The sequence below is a fragment of the Lactuca serriola genome, chromosome 1 (assembly GCF_051521515.1).
Source record: "Lactuca serriola cultivar US96UC23 chromosome 1, Lser_US96UC23_V15, whole genome shotgun sequence".
Lineage (NCBI taxonomy): Eukaryota > Viridiplantae > Streptophyta > Magnoliopsida > Asterales > Asteraceae > Lactuca > Lactuca serriola.
In genome coordinates, this window is record NC_136408.1 from 55096163 (window position 1) to 55111156 (window position 14994).

Genomic DNA, 14994 nt, shown 5'->3' on the forward strand with positions numbered 1-14994 from the left:
ATAGAATTCAATTATAAAATTACCTCTTTGTTGTAGCTTGTAGTTTTGGCCTTTAAGAACTTAGCACCTCAAATGTGATACCTTAAATTGTTCACAAAAACCATAAACAAATGGAGGACTTTTGAGAGAGGCTACTAGCACACAAAATCGGTTATCACTCTTCTTAGAATGCATTGGGGCTGATTTTGGTGACTATGGGTTCCTTTTATAGTGTGGCAAAGTCTAGGGTTACATCCATGCAAACCCTAATGCACATGACGCTTCATATTACTTAGGCTCCATGGGTTAAACCTCCATGGATGATCCATGTTGGTTTAGCCCTTCCTAAATAACCATGGATCATTGACCCATACTATAAGAATCATTGATTTACTTAATCAATACCCGTATATTTAATTAGTCTTTTTGATCACTAAATTAATTCCAAATTAATTTTTTTATCAATACTAATTAATTAACATGATTTTATATTAATATATTAGAACTTATAATATATTAACAAATCATAAATAACCTCTTCTCAAAAGTTCATCCTATCAAATTGCTCTGGTGAAGGCAACCCAAATAGAAATGCTACTCTCGGGTCAAGTACATACCAATTATAATTATGGTATTAGACACCTAATCCAACAAGTTCCCCCTCGATTTGAGAGCAACAACATCGTGAATTACCATGGTTCAATTTAAATCATTCTCTTCAAGCTACTTGATTTATACTAAAATATGGATTTATAACTTATATTGTGTTGCAAGAGGTAGAGTCTGTGATTCAACCTTTTTACAAAACATAAAAGAACAATGATGGCGTAACATCACTTGAATTATTCATTTAAAGCCACAAAGATCTAGTGTCAAAAGGTGGGGAGTGGATGAAAGAAACGTCTGGTCAATTCATGGTGGTTGGTGCACTTATAGCCACCATCTTGTTTGCAGTTGTTTTTACAATCCAGGTTGTTACAACCAAAATGGTCTTCCAATATACCCTCCCAAAAGGACTCTTCATATCATTTGCCATAATGCATGCCGTTTCTTTAGTTTTATCTTCGACTTTAATCTTTGGGTTCTTATTCATCCTTACATCTCGTTATGCTTAGTAGCATTTTTTTAAAAGCAATACCCAAAAAAATATTGATTTTTCTTGGAACACTTTTCCTCTTAATAATGATGGTAGCAATTCTTATTTGCATATTTGTTGTTATGCTTAACGTTTCATATGCAAAACTACATTCTTCTCTTTTGATGGATTGGTTTCATCCAACATGTTCTTCAATACATCTCTTCAAATCGTTGAGACGATTGTTTTTCTATGAAAATCTCATATTGTAATGTTATGATTGAATTTGAGCTTCCATTTATAGATTTTGATTATGTTTCTTTGAAGAATGCAGTTAATATGTAGGTTAGAACTATTTCTATTGTGTAAATTCTATTCATCACATATTTTCTAGTTTATTTCTTGGGTTTATTAAAATACAAATTTTCTTGTTGTATCCATTTACATAGAGTAATATGGTTTTCTTTTCTCTTTTTTTTTGGAACGACGAGTAGATAGGTAAGTTATTGAACCCAAGAGTTATATCTTTTAATTACAAGAGTTTCTTAATTTGATATTTTTCAAATACCAAAACTTGTGGGTAAGTTTTGTAACTCTTGAAAACTTTTGGTTTTTCATAACTAATGAGTTAATGTGGTTTTTATGAAAAAAAAAAATCATGTTCCATACTTGAGGACAAGTTATAAAAGACTTTAAGAAAATTTAAATCAATATTTTAACAAATAAAAAGTTTCATATCATTTTTCTATGATCTAGTTAAACTCATAAGTCAAGACAACTCATATCAACAATTTACAAGAAATAAGCCTATCATATAAACTAATACAAATCTTGTAATTTTCACAATTATCTTTTGATTGGAAGAGGATCATCATTATTAAATCAGAAAATACAATTTTTATGATTACAAAATAGTTTTTGGTAATGATCCTAGTCCAATCTTTGGCCAAAAACTCGAAATTCTGCAACCTCAAGCACCAACTCGATGAGTGCATGAACCTGATTTGTCGAGTTGCCCTTTTACTGAGTGAACTCGTCGAATCAGCTAGTGGATCCGGCGAGTTTATCAGTCAGAGGCCAGAAAATTGATTTTTTCCAACTTTGAAAATTAATAAGCATCAAATATAATAGAAAACAATCCTAGTCTCTAATACCACTATTGTGTTTTGTATAATAAAACATCCTATAGTGCACATATAATCCTAAATGCGTTGGATCTTTGTTTTCTCTAATTATACATGCAATATTGATTCCAAAGCATGAACCCTACAACTAGCATACAATTAACATAAACAACATAGAATTCAATTATAAAATTACCTCTTTGTTGTAGCTTGTAGTTTTGGCCTTTAAGAACTTAGCACCTCAAATGTGATACCTTAAATTGTTCAAAAAAAACCATAAACAAATGGAGGACTTTTGAGAGAGGCTACTAGCACACAAAACCGGTTATCACTCTTCTTAGAATGCATTGGGGCTGATTTTGGTGACTATGGGTTCCTTTTATAGTGTGGCAAAGTCTAGGGTTACATCCATGCAAACCCTAATGCACATGACGCTTCATATTACTTAGGCTCCATGGGTTAAACCTCCATGGATGATCCATGTTGGTTTAGCCCTTCCTAAATAACCATGGATCATTGACCCATACTATAAGAATCATTGATTTACTTAATCAATACCCGTATATTTAATTAGTCTTTTTGATCACTAAATTAATTCCAAATTAATTTTTTTATCAATACTAATTAATTAACATGATTTTATATTAATATATTAGAACTTATAATATATTAACAAATCATAAATAACCTCTTCTCAAAAGTTCATCCTATCAAATTGCTCTGGTGAAGGCAACCCAAATAGAACATGCTACTCTCGGGTCAAGTACATACCAATTATAATTATGGTATTAGACACCTAATCCAACAAGTTCCCCCTCGATTTGAGAGCAACAACATCGTGAATTACCATGGTTCAATTTAAATCATTCTCTTCAAGCTACTTGATTTATACTAAAATATGGATTTATAACTTATATTGTGTTGCAAGAGGTAGAGTCTGTGATTCAACCTTTTTACAAAACATAAAAGAACAATGATGGCGTAACATCACTTGAATTATTCATTTAAAGCCACAAAGATCTAGTGTCAAAAGGTGGGGAGTGGATGAAAGAAACGTCTGGTCAATTCATGGTGGTTGGTGCACTTATAGCCACCATCTTGTTTGCAGTTGTTTTTACAATCCAGGTTGTTACAACCAAAATGGTCTTCCAATATACCCTCCCAAAAGGACTCTTCATATCATTTGCCATAATGCATGCCGTTTCTTTAGTTTTATCTTCGACTTTAATCTTTGGGTTCTTATTCATCCTTACATCTCGTTATGCTTAGTAGCATTTTTTTAAAAGCAATACCCAAAAAAATATTGATTTTTCTTGGAACACTTTTCCTCTTAATAATGATGGTAGCAATTCTTATTTGCATATTTGTTGTTATGCTTATGATTTCATATGCAAAACTACATTCTTCTCTTTTAATGGATTGGTTTCATCCAACATGTTGTTCAATACATCTCTTCAAATCGTTGAGACGATTGTTTTTCTATGAAAATCCCATATTGTAATGTTATGATTGAATTTGAGCTTCCATTTATAGATTTTGATTATGTTTCTTTGAAGAATGCAGTTAATATGTAGGTTAGAACTATTTCTATTGTGTAAATTCCATTCATCACATATTTTCTAGTTTATTTCTTTGGTTTATTAAAATACAAATTTTCTTGTTGTATCCATTTACATAGAGTAATATGGTTTTCTTTTCTCTTTTTTTTGGAACGACGAGTAGATAGGTAAGTTATTGAACCCAAGAGTTATATCTTTTAATTACAAGAGTTTCTTAATTTGATATTTTTCAAATACCAAAACTTGTGGGTAAGTTTTGTAACTCTTGAAAACTTTTGGTTTTTCATAACTAATGAGTTAATGTGGTTTTTATGAAAAAAAAATCAATTTTCATACTTGAGGACAAGTTATAAAAGACTTTAAGAAAATTTAAATCAATATTTTAACAAATAAAAAGTTTCATATAATTTTTCTATGATCTAGTTAAACTCATAAGTCAAGACAACTCATATCAACAATTTACAAGAAATAAGCCTATCATATAAACTAATACAAATCTTGTAATTTTCACAATTATCTTTTGATTGGAAGAGGATCATCATTATTAAATCAGAAAATACAATTTTTATGATTACAAAATAGTTTTTGGTAATGATCCTAGTCCAATCTTTGGCCAAAAACTCGAAATTCTGCAACCTCAAGCACCAACTCGATGAGTGCATGAACCTGATTTGTCGAGTTGCCCTTTTATTGAGTGAACTCGTCGAATCAGCTAGTGGATCCGGCGAGTTCATCAGTCAGAGGCCAGAAAATTGATTTTTTCCAACTTTGAAAATTAATAAGCATCAAATATAATAGAAAACAATCCTAGTCTCTAATACCACTATTGTGTTTTGTATAATAAAACATCCTATAGTGCACATATAATCCTAAATGCGTTGGATCTTTGTTTTCTCTAATTATACATGCAATATTGATTCCAAAGCATGAACCCTACAACTAGCATACAATTAACATAAACAACATAGAATTCAATTATAAAATTACCTCTTTGTTGTAGCTTGTAGTTTTGGCCTTTAAGAACTTAGCACCTCAAATGTGATACCTTAAATTGTTCACAAAAACCATAAACAAATGGAGGACTTTTGAGAGAGGCTACTAGCACACAAAATCGGTTATCACTCTTCTTAGAATGCATTGGGGCTGATTTTGGTGACTATGGGTTCCTTTTATAGTGTGGCAAAGTCTAGGGTTACATCCATGCAAACCCTAATGCACATGACGCTTCATATTACTTAGGCTCCATGGGTTAAACCTCCATGGATGATCCATGTTGGTTTAGCCCTTCCTAAATAACCATGGATCATTGACCCATACTATAAGAATCATTGATTTACTTAATCAATACCCGTATATTTAATTAGTCTTTTTGATCACTAAATTAATTCCAAATTAATTTTTTTATCAATACTAATTAATTAACATGATTTTATATTAATATATTAGAACTTATAATATATTAACAAATCATAAATAACCTCTTCTCAAAAGTTCATCCTATCAAATTGCTCTGGTGAAGGCAACCCAAATAGAACATGCTACTCTCGGGTCAAGTACATACCAATTATAATTATGGTATTAGACACCTAATCCAACAAGTTCCCCCTCGATTTGAGAGCAACAACATCGTGAATTACCATGGTTCAATTTAAATCATTCTCTTCAAGCTACTTGATTTATACTAAAATATGGATTTATAACTTATATTGTGTTGCAAGAGGTAGAGTCTGTGATTCAACCTTTTTACAAAACATAAAAGAACAATGATGGCGTAACATCACTTGAATTATTCATTTAAAGCCACAAAGATCTAGTGTCAAAAGGTGGGGAGTGGATGAAAGAAACGTCTGGTCAATTCATGGTGGTTGGTGCACTTATAGCCACCATCTTGTTTGCAGTTGTTTTTACAATCCAGGTTGTTACAACCAAAATGGTCTTCCAATATACCCTCCCAAAAGGACTCTTCATATCATTTGCCATAATGCATGCCGTTTCTTTAGTTTTATCTTCGACTTTAATCTTTGGGTTCTTATTCATCCTTACATCTCGTTATGCTTAGTAGCATTTTTTTAAAAGCAATACCCAAAAAAATATTGATTTTTCTTGGAACACTTTTCCTCTTAATAATGATGGTAGCAATTCTTATTTGCATATTTGTTGTTATGCTTATGATTTCATATGCAAAACTACATTCTTCTCTTTTAATGGATTGGTTTCATCCAACATGTTGTTCAATACATCTCTTCAAATCGTTGAGACGATTGTTTTTCTATGAAAATCCCATATTGTAATGTTATGATTGAATTTGAGCTTCCATTTATAGATTTTGATTATGTTTCTTTGAAGAATGCAGTTAATATGTAGGTTAGAACTATTTCTATTGTGTAAATTCCATTCATCACATATTTTCTAGTTTATTTCTTTGGTTTATTAAAATACAAATTTTCTTGTTGTATCCATTTACATAGAGTAATATGGTTTTCTTTTCTCTTTTTTTTGGAACGACGAGTAGATAGGTAAGTTATTGAACCCAAGAGTTATATCTTTTAATTACAAGAGTTTCTTAATTTGATATTTTTCAAATACCAAAACTTGTGGGTAAGTTTTGTAACTCTTGAAAACTTTTGGTTTTTCATAACTAATGAGTTAATGTGGTTTTTATGAAAAAAAAATCAATTTTCATACTTGAGGACAAGTTATAAAAGACTTTAAGAAAATTTAAATCAATATTTTAACAAATAAAAAGTTTCATATAATTTTTCTATGATCTAGTTAAACTCATAAGTCAAGACAACTCATATCAACAATTTACAAGAAATAAGCCTATCATATAAACTAATACAAATCTTGTAATTTTCACAATTATCTTTTGATTGGAAGAGGATCATCATTATTAAATCAGAAAATACAATTTTTATGATTACAAAATAGTTTTTGGTAATGATCCTAGTCCAATCTTTGGCCAAAAACTCGAAATTCTGCAACCTCAAGCACCAACTCGATGAGTGCATGAACCTGATTTGTCGAGTTGCCCTTTTATTGAGTGAACTCGTCGAATCAGCTAGTGGATCCGGCGAGTTCATCAGTCAGAGGCCAGAAAATTGATTTTTTCCAACTTTGAAAATTAATAAGCATCAAATATAATAGAAAACAATCCTAGTCTCTAATACCACTATTGTGTTTTGTATAATAAAACATCCTATAGTGCACATATAATCCTAAATGCGTTGGATCTTTGTTTTCTCTAATTATACATGCAATATTGATTCCAAAGCATGAACCCTACAACTAGCATACAATTAACATAAACAACATAGAATTCAATTATAAAATTACCTCTTTGTTGTAGCTTGTAGTTTTGGCCTTTAAGAACTTAGCACCTCAAATGTGATACCTTAAATTGTTCACAAAAACCATAAACAAATGGAGGACTTTTGAGAGAGGCTACTAGCACACAAAATCGGTTATCACTCTTCTTAGAATGCATTGGGGCTGATTTTGGTGACTATGGGTTCCTTTTATAGTGTGGCAAAGTCTAGGGTTACATCCATGCAAACCCTAATGCACATGACGCTTCATATTACTTAGGCTCCATGGGTTAAACCTCCATGGATGATCCATGTTGGTTTAGCCCTTCCTAAATAACCATGGATCATTGACCCATACTATAAGAATCATTGATTTACTTAATCAATACCCGTATATTTAATTAGTCTTTTTGATCACTAAATTAATTCCAAATTAATTTTTTTATCAATACTAATTAATTAACATGATTTTATATTAATATATTAGAACTTATAATATATTAACAAATCATAAATAACCTCTTCTCAAAAGTTCATCCTATCAAATTGCTCTGGTGAAGGCAACCCAAATAGAACATGCTACTCTCGGGTCAAGTACATACCAATTATAATTATGGTATTAGACACCTAATCCAACAAGTTCCCCCTCGATTTGAGAGCAACAACATCGTGAATTACCATGGTTCAATTTAAATCATTCTCTTCAAGCTACTTGATTTATACTAAAATATGGATTTATAACTTATATTGTGTTGCAAGAGGTAGAGTCTGTGATTCAACCTTTTTACAAAACATAAAAGAACAATGATGGCGTAACATCACTTGAATTATTCATTTAAAGCCACAAAGATCTAGTGTCAAAAGGTGGGGAGTGGATGAAAGAAACGTCTGGTCAATTCATGGTGGTTGGTGCACTTATAGCCACCATCTTGTTTGCAGTTGTTTTTACAATCCAGGTTGTTACAACCAAAATGGTCTTCCAATATACCCTCCCAAAAGGACTCTTCATATCATTTGCCATAATGCATGCCGTTTCTTTAGTTTTATCTTCGACTTTAATCTTTGGGTTCTTATTCATCCTTACATCTCGTTATGCTTAGTAGCATTTTTTTAAAAGCAATACCCAAAAAAATATTGATTTTTCTTGGAACACTTTTCCTCTTAATAATGATGGTAGCAATTCTTATTTGCATATTTGTTGTTATGCTTATGATTTCATATGCAAAACTACATTCTTCTCTTTTAATGGATTGGTTTCATCCAACATGTTGTTCAATACATCTCTTCAAATCGTTGAGACGATTGTTTTTCTATGAAAATCCCATATTGTAATGTTATGATTGAATTTGAGCTTCCATTTATAGATTTTGATTATGTTTCTTTGAAGAATGCAGTTAATATGTAGGTTAGAACTATTTCTATTGTGTAAATTCTATTCATCACATATTTTCTAGTTTATTTCTTTGGTTTATTAAAATACAAATTTTCTTGTTGTATCCATTTACATAGAGTAATATGGTTTTCTTTTCTCTTTTTTTTGGAACGACGAGTAGATAGGTAAGTTATTGAACCCAAGAGTTATATCTTTTAATTACAAGAGTTTCTTAATTTGATATTTTTCAAATACCAAAACTTGTGGGTAAGTTTTGTAACTCTTGAAAACTTTTGGTTTTTCATAACTAATGAGTTAATGTGGTTTTTATGAAAAAAAAATCAATTTTCATACTTGAGGACAAGTTATAAAAGACTTTAAGAAAATTTAAATCAATATTTTAACAAATAAAAAGTTTCATATAATTTTTCTATGATCTAGTTAAACTCATAAGTCAAGACAACTCATATCAACAATTTACAAGAAATAAGCCTATCATATAAACTAATACAAATCTTGTAATTTTCACAATTATCTTTTGATTGGAAGAGGATCATCATTATTAAATCAGAAAATACAATTTTTATGATTACAAAATAGTTTTTGGTAATGATCCTAGTCCAATCTTTGGCCAAAAACTCGAAATTCTGCAACCTCAAGCACCAACTCGATGAGTGCATGAACCTGATTTGTCGAGTTGCCCTTTTATTGAGTGAACTCGTCGAATCAGCTAGTGGATCCGGCGAGTTCATCAGTCAGAGGCCAGAAAATTGATTTTTTCCAACTTTGAAAATTAATAAGCATCAAATATAATAGAAAACAATCCTAGTCTCTAATACCACTATTGTGTTTTGTATAATAAAACATCCTATAGTGCACATATAATCCTAAATGCGTTGGATCTTTGTTTTCTCTAATTATACATGCAATATTGATTCCAAAGCATGAACCCTACAACTAGCATACAATTAACATAAACAACATAGAATTCAATTATAAAATTACCTCTTTGTTGTAGCTTGTAGTTTTGGCCTTTAAGAACTTAGCACCTCAAATGTGATACCTTAAATTGTTCACAAAAACCATAAACAAATGGAGGACTTTTGAGAGAGGCTACTAGCACACAAAATCGGTTATCACTCTTCTTAGAATGCATTGGGGCTGATTTTGGTGACTATGGGTTCCTTTTATAGTGTGGCAAAGTCTAGGGTTACATCCATGCAAACCCTAATGCACATGACGCTTCATATTACTTAGGCTCCATGGGTTAAACCTCCATGGATGATCCATGTTGGTTTAGCCCTTCCTAAATAACCATGGATCATTGACCCATACTATAAGAATCATTGATTTACTTAATCAATACCCGTATATTTAATTAGTCTTTTTGATCACTAAATTAATTCCAAATTAATTTTTTTATCAATACTAATTAATTAACATGATTTTATATTAATATATTAGAACTTATAATATATTAACAAATCATAAATAACCTCTTCTCAAAAGTTCATCCTATCAAATTGCTCTGGTGAAGGCAACCCAAATAGAACATGCTACTCTCGGGTCAAGTACATACCAATTATAATTATGGTATTAGACACCTAATCCAACAAGTTCCCCCTCGATTTGAGAGCAACAACATCGTGAATTACCATGGTTCAATTTAAATCATTCTCTTCAAGCTACTTGATTTATACTAAAATATGGATTTATAACTTATATTGTGTTGCAAGAGGTAGAGTCTGTGATTCAACCTTTTTACAAAACATAAAAGAACAATGATGGCGTAACATCACTTGAATTATTCATTTAAAGCCACAAAGATCTAGTGTCAAAAGGTGGGGAGTGGATGAAAGAAACGTCTGGTCAATTCATGGTGGTTGGTGCACTTATAGCCACCATCTTGTTTGCAGTTGTTTTTACAATCCAGGTTGTTACAACCAAAATGGTCTTCCAATATACCCTCCCAAAAGGACTCTTCATATCATTTGCCATAATGCATGCCGTTTCTTTAGTTTTATCTTCGACTTTAATCTTTGGGTTCTTATTCATCCTTACATCTCGTTATGCTTAGTAGCATTTTTTTAAAAGCAATACCCAAAAAAATATAGATTTTTCTTGGAACACTTTTCCTCTTAATAATGATGGTAGCAATTCTTATTTGCATATTTGTTGTTATGCTTATGATTTCATATGCAAAACTACATTCTTCTCTTTTGATGGATTGGTTTCATCCAACATGTTGTTCAATACATCTCTTCAAATCGTTGAGACGATTGTTTTTCTATGAAAATCCCATATTGTAATGTTATGATTGAATTTGAGCTTCCATTTATAGATTTTGATTATGTTTCTTTGAAGAATGCAGTTAATATGTAGGTTAGAACTATTTCTATTGTGTAAATTCTATTCATCACATATTTTCTAGTTTATTTCTTTGGTTTATTAAAATACAAATTTTCTTGTTGTATCCATTTACATAGAGTAATATGGTTTTCTTTTCTCTTTTTTTTGGAACGACGAGTAGATAGGTAAGTTATTGAACCCAAGAGTTATATCTTTTAATTACAAGAGTTTCTTAATTTGATATTTTTCAAATACCAAAACTTGTGGGTAAGTTTTGTAACTCTTGAAAACTTTTGGTTTTTCATAACTAATGAGTTAATGTGGTTTTTATGAAAAAAAAATCAATTTTCATACTTGAGGACAAGTTATAAAAGACTTTAAGAAAATTTAAATCAATATTTTAACAAATAAAAAGTTTCATATAATTTTTCTATGATCTAGTTAAACTCATAAGTCAAGACAACTCATATCAACAATTTACAAGAAATAAGCCTATCATATAAACTAATACAAATCTTGTAATTTTCACAATTATCTTTTGATTGGAAGAGGATCATCATTATTAAATCAGAAAATACAATTTTTATGATTACAAAATAGTTTTTGGTAATGATCCTAGTCCAATCTTTGGCCAAAAACTCGAAATTCTGCAACCTCAAGCACCAACACGATGAGTGCATGAACCTGATTTGTCGAGTTGCCCTTTTACTGAGTGAACTCGTCGAATCAGCTAGTGGATCCGGCGAGTTCATCAGTCAGAGGCCAGAAAATTGATTTTTTCCAACTTTGAAAATTAATAAGCATCAAATATAATAGAAAACAATCCTAGTCTCTAATACCACTATTGTGTTTTGTATAATAAAACATCCTATAGTGCACATATAATCCTAAATGCGTTGGATCTTTGTTTTCTCTAATTATACATGCAATATTGATTCGAAAGCATGAACCCTACAACTAGCATACAATTAACATAAACAACATAGAATTCAATTATAAAATTACCTCTTTGTTGTAGCTTGTAGTTCTGGCCTTTAAGAACTTAGCACCTCAAATGTGATACCTTAAATTGTTCACAAAAACCATAAACAAATGGAGGACTTTTGAGAGAGGCTACTAGCACACAAAATCGGTTATCACTCTTCTTAGAATGCATTGGGGCTGATTTTGGTGACTATGGGTTCCTTTTATAGTGTGGCAAAGTCTAGCGTTACATCCATGCAAACCCTAATGCACATGACGCTTCATATTACTTAGGCTCCATGGGTTAAACCTCCATGGATGATCCATGTTGGTTTAGCCCTTCCTAAATAACCATGGATCATTGACCCATACTATAAGAATCATTGATTTACTTAATCAATACCCGTATATTTAATTAGTCTTTTTGATCACTAAATTAATTCCAAATTAATTTTTTTATCAATACTAATTAATTAACATGATTTTACATTAATATATTAGAACTTATAATATATTAACAAATCATAAATAACCTCTTCTCAAAAGTTCATCCTATCAAATTGCTCTGGTGAAGGCAACCCAAATAGAACATGCTACTCTCGGGTCAAGTACATACCAATTATAATTATGGTATTAGACACCTAATCCAACAAGTTCCCCCTCGATTTGAGAGCAACAACATCGTGAATTACCATGGTTCAATTTAAATCATTCTCTTCAAGCTACTTGATTTATACTAAAATATGGATTTATAACTTATATTGTGTTGCAAGAGGTAGAGTCTGTGATTCAACCTTTTTACAAAACATAAAAGAACAATGATGGCGTAACATCACTTGAATTATTCATTTAAAGCCACAAAGATCTAGTGTCAAAAGGTGGGGAGTGGATGAAAGAAACGTCTGGTCAATTCATGGTGGTTGGTGCACTTATAGCCACCATCTTGTTTGCAGTTGTTTTTACACTCCAGGTTGTTACAACCAAAATGGTCTTCCAATATACCCTCCCAAAAGGACTCTTCATATCATTTGCCATAATGCATGCCGTTTCTTTAGTTTTATCTTCGACTTTAATCTTTGGGTTCTTATTCATCCTTACATCTCGTTATGCTTAGTAGCATTTTTTTAAAAGCAATACCCAAAAAAATATTGATTTTTCTTGGAACACTTTTCCTCTTAATAATGATGGTAGCAATTCTTATTTGCATATTTGTTGTTATGCTTATGATTTCATATGCAAAACTACATTCTTCTCTTTTGATGGATTGGTTTCATCCAACATGTTGTTCAATACATCTCTTCAAATCGTTGAGACGATTGTTTTTCTATGAAAATCCCATATTGTAATGTTATGATTGAATTTGAGCTTCCATTAATAGATTTTGATTATGTTTCTTTGAAGAATGCAGTTAATATGTAGGTTAGAACTATTTCTATTGTGTAAATTCTATTCATCACATATTTTCTAGTTTATTTCTTGGGTTTATTAAAATACAAATTTTCTTGTTGTATCCATTTACATAGAGTAATATGGTTTTCTTTTCTCTTTTTTTTTGGAACGACGAGTAAATAGGTAAGTTATTGAACCCAAGATTTATATCTTTTAATTACAAGAGTTTCTTAATTTGATATTTTTCAAATACCAAAACTTGTGGGTAAGTTTTGTAACTCTTGAAAACTTTTGGTTTTTCATAACTAATGAGTTAATGTGGTTTTTATGAAAAAAAAAATCATGTTTCATACTTGAGGACAAGTTATAAAAGACTTTAAGAAAATTTAAATCAATATTTTAACAAATAAAAAGTTTCATATAATTTTTCTATGATCTAGTTAAACTCATAAGTCAAGACAACTCATATCAACAATTTACAAGAAATAAGCCTATCATATAAACTAATACAAATCTTGTAATTTTCACAATTATCTTTGGATTGGAAGAGGATCATCATTATTAAATCAGAAAATACAATTTTTATGATTACAAAATAGTTTTTGGTAATGATCCTAGTCCAATCTTTGGCCAAAAACTCGAAATTCTGCAACCTCAAGAACCAACTCGATGAGTGCATGAACCTGATTTGTCGAGTTGCCCTTTTACTGAGTGAACTCGTCGAATCAGCTAGTGGATCCGGCGAGTTCATCAGTCAGAGGCCAGAAAATTGATTTTTTCCAACTTTGAAAATTAATAATCATCAAATATAATAGAAAACAATCCTAGTCTCTAATACCACTATTGTGTTTTGTATAATAAAACATCCTATAGTGCACATATAATCCTAAATGCGTTGGATCTTTGTTTTCTCTAATTATACATGCAATATTGATTCCAAAGCATGAAACCTACAACTAGCATACAATTAACATAAACAACATAGAATTCAATTATAAAATTACCTCTTTGTTGTAGCTTGTAGTTTTGGCCTTTAAGAACTTAGCACCTCAAATGTGATACCTTAAATTGTTCAAAAAAAACCATAAACAAATGGAGGACTTTTGAGAGAGGCTACTAGCACACAAAACCGGTTATCACTCTTCTTAGAAAGCATTGGGGCTGATTTTGGTGACTATGGGTTCCTTTTATAGTGTGGCAAAGTCTAGGGTTACATCCATGCAAACCCTAATGCACATGACGCTTCATATTACTTAGGCTCCATGGGTTAAACCTCCATGGATGATCCATGTTGGTTTAGCCCTTCCTAAATAACCATGGATCATTGACCCATACTATAAGAATCATTGATTTACTTAATCAATACCCGTATATTTAATTAGTCTTTTTGATCACTAAATTAATTCCAAATTAATTTTTTTATCAATACTAATTAATTAACATGATTTTATATTAATATATTAGAACTTATAATATATTAACAAATCATAAATAACCTTTTCTCAAAAGTTCATCCTATTAAATTGCTCTGGTGAAGGCAACCCAAATAGAACATGCTACTCTCGGGTCAAGTACATACCAATTATAATTATGGTATTAGACACCTAATCCAACAAGTTCCCCCTCGATTTGAGAGAAACAACATCGTGAATTACCATGGTTCAATTTAAATCATTCTCTTCAAGCTACTTGATTTATACTAAAATATGGATTTATAACTTATATTGTGTTGCAAGAGGTAGAGTCTGTGATTCAACCTTTTTACAAAACATAAAAGAACAATGATGGCGTAACATCACTTGAATTATTCATTTAAAGCCACAAAGATCTAGTGTCAAAAGGTGGGGAGTGGATGAAAGAAACGTCTGGTCAATTC